The 7,164-nt window shown below is 36.1% G+C and overlaps 1 pseudogene; it reads right to left on the bottom strand.

The window, feature by feature from the left end:
• Positions 1-4,207: 4,207 nt before the first annotated feature.
• On the bottom strand, positions 4,208-6,603 carry LOC147503478 (putative LRR receptor-like serine/threonine-protein kinase At3g47570 pseudogene; annotated as a pseudogene).
• Between the last annotated feature and the right edge of the window lie 561 nt (positions 6,604-7,164).

The following is a 7,164-nucleotide window of genomic DNA, read 5'->3' as shown; positions in this document are numbered from 1 at the left end:
CTAAATATCCAATAAAAGCATTCAAGTCTGTCATAGGTCTGTTGCAACAATCAAATTGTACATCATGAATTACAGTGATTATAATACCCTTAATTGATATAGATCTTTCACTGGTCAGATTTACTGATAGTAATTTAGCCAATTCATTAACCAAGAAAGATATCTATATAAGTATTACAATAAATACCTTTTCCTCTCCTTCCTTCATACACATTTGTGTCTGATCTTGAATGATGGGACCTTTGATGATATTTCGAAGCTTGAATTTGGGTTGACGATGATTATAACAGCATGGATCCAGCAAGAATTAGTCCTTCTCTTGTGCAGATTTTGAATATCTTGATACAGCACTGCAAATTTCATTCATGTTGAGTCCTTTTAATATACAGATACTTTTCATTCAACTCAGTCATAGATATAATAGAAAACCAGTAGCTAAAATGTAAACTATCAATCTTATAACGTCCCCGCTTGTGTCAAATATATAAAGGCAAACATTAAACTAAAGCTGAAAAACTTGTCATTTGTTAAAGAGCATACAAGAAGGAGGTTTAGGGCTGTGAACACTCAAGGAGGTTAATCTAGCCCTTCTCATGAAAACTTAAGGATGGAATATACTAAATGGTGAAGATGAGTTTTGCATTGTTTATGAAGAGAAAATTCTTTCCAAAGAGTGGTATTAAAATCAGATTTCCTACAAGCCGTCTTCGAATTTAAAAGGGATTGAGAACGCCTTTGAAGGAGATAGATCCAAAATGGAAGATCTATACAACAAATTTTTGGTCTATCCGAGTTTCAACTGAAGAACTACACAACTAAGTTGTTTCTAATTATTCAGGATGGGCATTGGAATAGACTAGTAGATTTAAAGACATGTTAGCAGCAAAAGGAGGAATGTGCTGCTCTTTAAGCCTCTAGCCCTAACTCAGAAGTTGTAGACGCATGAATATGGAATCCCTGACCCTAGAGGAAAGTTTACTGTTAAGTCATGGCTTTTGTAAGGATCCAAGTCCGTGGGAAGGTTAGCACAAGATGGACCAGCTGTGAGGAAGTTTACATATCTCCTAGTTTCACATACTTGGAGAGAATCGAACTGCTGCAGATACAGCGGCAAAAGAGGGACAATAGAGATGTTTCTGTAATCTATGATGGTCGACCTCCTTGGCTCTTTAATTTGGAGGTGCCGGACCAAAAGTACTTGAGATTTTTTCTGATTTTGGTTAGATGTGTATGAGCTTACACAGTCTGACACACTTGTATTTTCTTTTTCTTTTCTTTCTTCCTTTTTTAAAAAAATCAATATATTCTTCTGACCAAGCAAAAAAAAAACCCCAACGGTCATCTGAGATCATGACTCTCAGATTCCATGCTTCAGTCAACACCCTATACAACTGAAATGTAACTCTTTTACTTTACTGCACTGGTACTCCAAAATAGAAGCCATTACACTGTTAAGGCTTTTACCATTTTTTAACAATTAAAATAAAATACGTTGTCCCTGGTATCCTAATTTGACTTATTATCATTACTACAAAATACAGAGGTACACCATCTGGTATGACATGCCAAGACAACAAAGAAGCCAGAGTATATGCATACCATTCAGTACTCAGCATCAGATCAATTGAAACAGTAAGGTTTATCGGGAGTAGAAACATCGCCAGAACATTTTCTTCAGAAGCTAAGAATCCATGAAAGCCTACAACCAATGTGTGTCAGATAAGATGCATTCTCTCTTCAATTCCTGAAAATTACCCTGTACAACCTATTTAACTTTCAAATCACTCTTTATGTGACAAAATTGAAAATTACCATTAGCACCATTAGGAATTTTCTGAAAATCATCGATTCCAAAAGGAAGCTATTTGTGTTGAATTGAATGTACAATGATCAACAAACTATTTAAGAATTGTACTTTGAGCGCAAGTCCTTCCAAGATTGAACTTCCACAATAAATTCACATACACATGCCAAATTCTTTGATAGAGTTCAAATTCTCGACACATACTAAATTCACATACACATGCCAAATTCTCTGACAGAGTTCAAATACACATACAAAATCCTTCCAAGATTTATACATACTAAATTCAAACTACTAACCAAATACACCTGAATTTCCGAAGATCTTGTTCCAAAACCCGAGTCTAACCCTGGATGGTTACCTCCATAGCAACATCATTCAAAGCAGAAGTTACATCCAAAGCAACTTAGGATAACTCATCATCGACAACGCACACCGACATCCAAAGTAACTTAAGCCAATAACACCTTAACCCGACCCTTGATAATACACAAAACCGCTAAGAGAAGATAGACCAACAACAACTTAAATATTAACATTCCGATTGAGTGAATTTCGAATCGGTCGTTATCCTCCTTGTGCAAATAGAAGCTCGACTCTCGGTTAAGGAAAATGTGGGAGCTCGACTCTCATTTATATTCAACGACGATGAGCTTCCACAATTATTTTCTTCATCCGCCCACTTAAAATACCTACATTTCTTATCCTTAGGCAAGCGTTTGTCATTTTTTTCATAAACATAGAAAGATCGTCGAGGGATTCATTTGGGTATTTGAGACTCTATTAAGAACCCGAGCTTCCATAATAAGGGCACCTCATTTATAGATCGAATTTCATTTGTATAAGGAAAAAATTAAAAATATCAAAATATGCAAATGTAAAATCACATGAATATGTAATAACTATGGAACCCTAAAACAATAACATTAAAAACAAATGAACAAACAAAAGTTAAATAGAATATGCTAGTTCAAAACTTTAACTTGAGTTCACCCGAATATGCTAGTTCAACGAACTCCCGACAGAAGTTCACCAAATATACTAGTTCAAAACTTCGTGAGTTCACGAATATGCTACTTCACGAACTCGACAGAGTTCAAAACTCGATAGAGTTCACGAATATGCTAATTCACCGAACTCTGACAGAATTCAAAACTCTGACAGAGTTCACCGAAATTGTCGCCGTCTTTAAACGAGGGTATCAATCATAACTATAATCATAGTAACCTAAATTAAATCAAAATTCAAGTTTTTATGGTATAATGACAATCCAAGTGTCAATTAAAACGTTCCAATAGGCAAGCACCATAACTAAAAGTGCACTATAGTAATTAAATATCTATCAATTCTATCCACAAAGGCAGTCAAAAGAAGTTTAAATTTGAATTGATGCAACCGGTAGTTGAATTGCCAAATGATACCCGCCCCTTCTCAACTTCTTGTCTTTGGTGTAATTGAGATGTAACAATGCTCCAAAAGCAAAGCAAGGTTGGTTGTTTTGTTGGAACTATCCCATTTGCCTTGGACTTTGGTTTGCATGTAAAAGGTCTGAATTGCCGAACTTCGTGATTCAATAGTGTATTTTCGTTCTAATTAGTTGAACCTGCATCTAAGAACAGAAACTAATCTTTCTCATGCTCGTTAAAATTGGAAAAAGAAGGTTCCTTCAGATTCCCATCCCCTGTGTAAGACCTGCGGCTGCGCGAACCACTTCAATCCCACGAGATATTTTACGAGATCGATCCCTCTCTTCTTTTTTTTGTAGATCTATTTTTTTTTCTTTTTTTGAGAAGATGAGACGTAAAAGACGTTTTTACCCCCACTTGATTGGTTGAAATTTGGAGTGTTAGATCATCAGATCTTGAGGTGAGATCGGACGGCTGAGGAGAAGTGTGAGATAAGAGTGGCAATATTAGAGTGGCACTCTATATATATATATTATAGAGAAATTGAAAAGGCCCTCACAATCGTCAGTTAAGAAGTTGATAGAAGTAAAGAAACTGGCTTAATTACTACTACAACCATAGTTCTTTCATCATCCTCGATCTTTTCAATTCTAACTCAACTAACATGGACAGAAAAGAAGTTAGATTAAGTTGATAGTTTTTATTCAGTCTAACAGCTTTTCATTTGCACTAACAATTCATTTGTCCTCTTTAAAGATATCTAAATAACTATGCTATAAGCTCAGGAGCTGAAAACATCTAACTATCCAAGACCCTCTTGTACCTATATCAGCTCGTATAACTGGGTTGTTAATGGTGTCTAACTTAACATGGGGAAAAAGAGGCAAATAAAAGCATTTGAGTGTCACTAAAATATGGCGGAACATAAATATTATAACTAATGCAGTATACCAGATATTGATTTTCATGCATTTATGAATTGAAAAAAGGACTGAAATCAACTTATGTCAATCTTTAAATTCCTACTTGGAGTTGCATAGCCAATAGATCCCTTTACCCCTATTGAGGTACTTTGATTGTCATGCAAGTTCTCTATCGATCCCGAAAGAAGTTTTGCTAAACCAAAATCACCAACATGGGCTACCATATCATTATCAAGAAGCACATTACTTGGCTTTAGATCACGATGAATAACCAAAGCGTGGCACTCGTGATGAAAATAGCTAAGCGAAGAAGCAACATCAATGGCGACATTTAGTCTTTGAAGTAGGTTCAAATTCGATTCTTCATCTTGTTCACTGATCTCTGGATGCAACCACTTCTCTAGACTTCCATTTGGCATGAACTCAAAGACTAGTGCTTTGAATTCATTTCCTTCATAATCCATACTAGAGCAAGAAGTTAGAATCTTAACAAGATTTCGATGGAGGATATTACGCAACGATTCACACTCTGCCGTGAAACTCTTTGAAGCTCCTTTCAATTGAAGTTTGAAGACCTTAACAGCAACAACGGTTTCATATTGGTTGAGCATTCCCTTATACACGGTGCCAAAACCACCTGAACCAACAAAATTAGTCGGAGAAAATCCACCAGTCGCTTGAGAAAGATCTCCATAAGAAACCTTAACATGCTGCTCACTGAATGATTGCAAAGAAGTCATTTTAAGTTTACTTTTTCTTCTCAAGTAAAATATTAGAGAACATGATGCCAAAAGAATAAACATGACCACACTGATCATAATTGCTATTTTGGACAGATCGGACCTTCCTTGCTTTTTTTCATCTTGCTTTTCAGATTTGTTAACTCGGCATGGTGGCAATTGCAGTTCATGTATACCCCCACAAAGATCGGCATTTCCAACAACTGAAAAATTACCTGCAATTTTAAAAATTCCTTTCACTGGTACCTCACCTTCAAATTTATTGAAGGATAGATTCAACAATTTGGAGATACGGAAAAGTCCTCCCAATATTTTGGAATTTCACGTATGATTGTTGCTTGATAGATCTAACTCTTGGACATTCTCTAAAGAGCTCCAAGATTGAGGAACTATCCCTTCAAACAAATTATCATGCAAGTATAACTTTTATTGACTCTCACACCCACTAAGGAGTACTAGGCAATAAACCAAATAACTTATTTCCGCACGAATCCATTGTACCAAGATTTTTAAGTTTTCCTATTAGTAAGGGTAGGGAACCAAAGAAGGAGTCGAGAGAGAAGAAAAGTTGAAACAGAGGAAGTATTAAAGATCTCTTTAGGTAGGGTACCATTTAGATTATTTTGTTCTAGATCCAAATTGTAGCAATTGGCTAAGAGCACCAAGACCGGAAGGAATGTTTCCTTCCAAATTGCTCCTTCCCAAATACAATTCATTCAATTTAGTATTGTTTGCTAGAGAAGATGGGATCCGTCCGGACAATTTGTTTTCCTCAATGAGCTAATCCTCAGAAAACTGGAGTTTTCCAACCGAGAAGATGGAATACTACCGTAAAAGTTATTAGAGTCGAGACCTAATACAAACAAATTGACCAGGTTCCCAATCCCTTCTGGGATAATTCCAGATATATGATTGCCTCCTAGATACAACTTCTCCATTTGGTTGGAGAGATTGGTAATTAAGTTGGGGAAAACACCTCCAAAATTGTTTTGGTCCAAGGCCAATGACTTTAGATTACTAGAGTTGGTCAAATAAGTGATAAAACTCAAATCATGAGCTTCTCCTGTTCCTAGACAATTTCTTTCAAAACTTATAGTTTCGATAGTGAGTGATTGTTTGTTGAAATAGCAAAGTTTAGAAGTTTAGAAGCATTAGCTAATGAAACTGGGAGTTGTCCAGAAAGTTGATTTCCACTCCCAAAGAAATCAACAAGATTAGGAAGGGTGATGCCCATGTCTTGTGGAAGACTACCTCTAAATTGGTTAATGGCAATTTGTAATCTATTCAGGGATGAGATGTTGAAAATTGATAAAGGGACCTCACTAGACAGCCTATTAACTGCAACATCCAGGTATATTAAGCTTGACAGTGTACTAAAGTTGGCTGGAATATTTCCACCAATTTTTTTCTCGTATAGAAGCTTTGAAGCAACGCGAAAGATTACCTAAAGAAGGGGGTAGCACTCTGTCAGATTGTTTTTTCAATAACCAACAATACAAGCTTTGACAATGAGCCAAGCTTTGCGGAATATTTCCGACAATTTGTTCCAACTTAAATCAATGGACCTGAGTTATATTGACTGGAATTTCTCCTTGGAAAGTGTTATCCCACAGATTGAGTTGTTCAAGACGAAACAACCGACCAGTTTCTTGTGGGATCTCACCGTAAAGTTTATTGCGCTGTAGGTTGATGACCCTAAGGAAACTGAGGTTTCCAATATGAGGCGACATCGATCCAACCAAACTCTGGCTGGGCAGATTCAAAATTACAACTCTTTGATGACGCTTGCCGCATGTAATGCCTTGCCACTGCAGAAATGAAAAGATTGCTTAAACCTTCAATTCCATCTCTAATGGCCATTAGACACTGGAGATCTGTCTCATTTCCTAAGGTGGCCGCAGAAGGTTTTGTTTGTGACAATTGGTTAAAGAGTAGGAAGATGATGTAAAAGTTGAGTAATTGGAAATCATCTTTGCTAATTCAGTAGGAAGAACATGTAAACGTTTAGGAGCAGACTTCAAATTTGGTCTTGCCACTCTGTCTATCTCTTTAGATAATGACCCATTTTGCCGGCTAATGAATCATTCCCAAAAAGTCAAAAACTGTCAACAACTGCTTTTAAATTTAGTAGGTGTTGACGTGAGATGTTATGAGTTTAGTATAATAAGGGGGTGTTTGGATCCTATTTATAATTTATAATTTTGTGTTGGTTTTTTTTTTTTTGATAATAAGTTTGTGTTGCAACTTTTCAATTTTTAATTGAAATTTATATTTTATTTTTATAGAAACAC

This window comes from Coptis chinensis, chromosome 4, assembly GCF_015680905.1.
Source record: "Coptis chinensis isolate HL-2020 chromosome 4, ASM1568090v1, whole genome shotgun sequence".
Taxonomy (NCBI): Eukaryota; Viridiplantae; Streptophyta; class Magnoliopsida; order Ranunculales; family Ranunculaceae; genus Coptis; species Coptis chinensis.
This window is presented reverse-complemented; position numbering and strand designations above follow the sequence as displayed.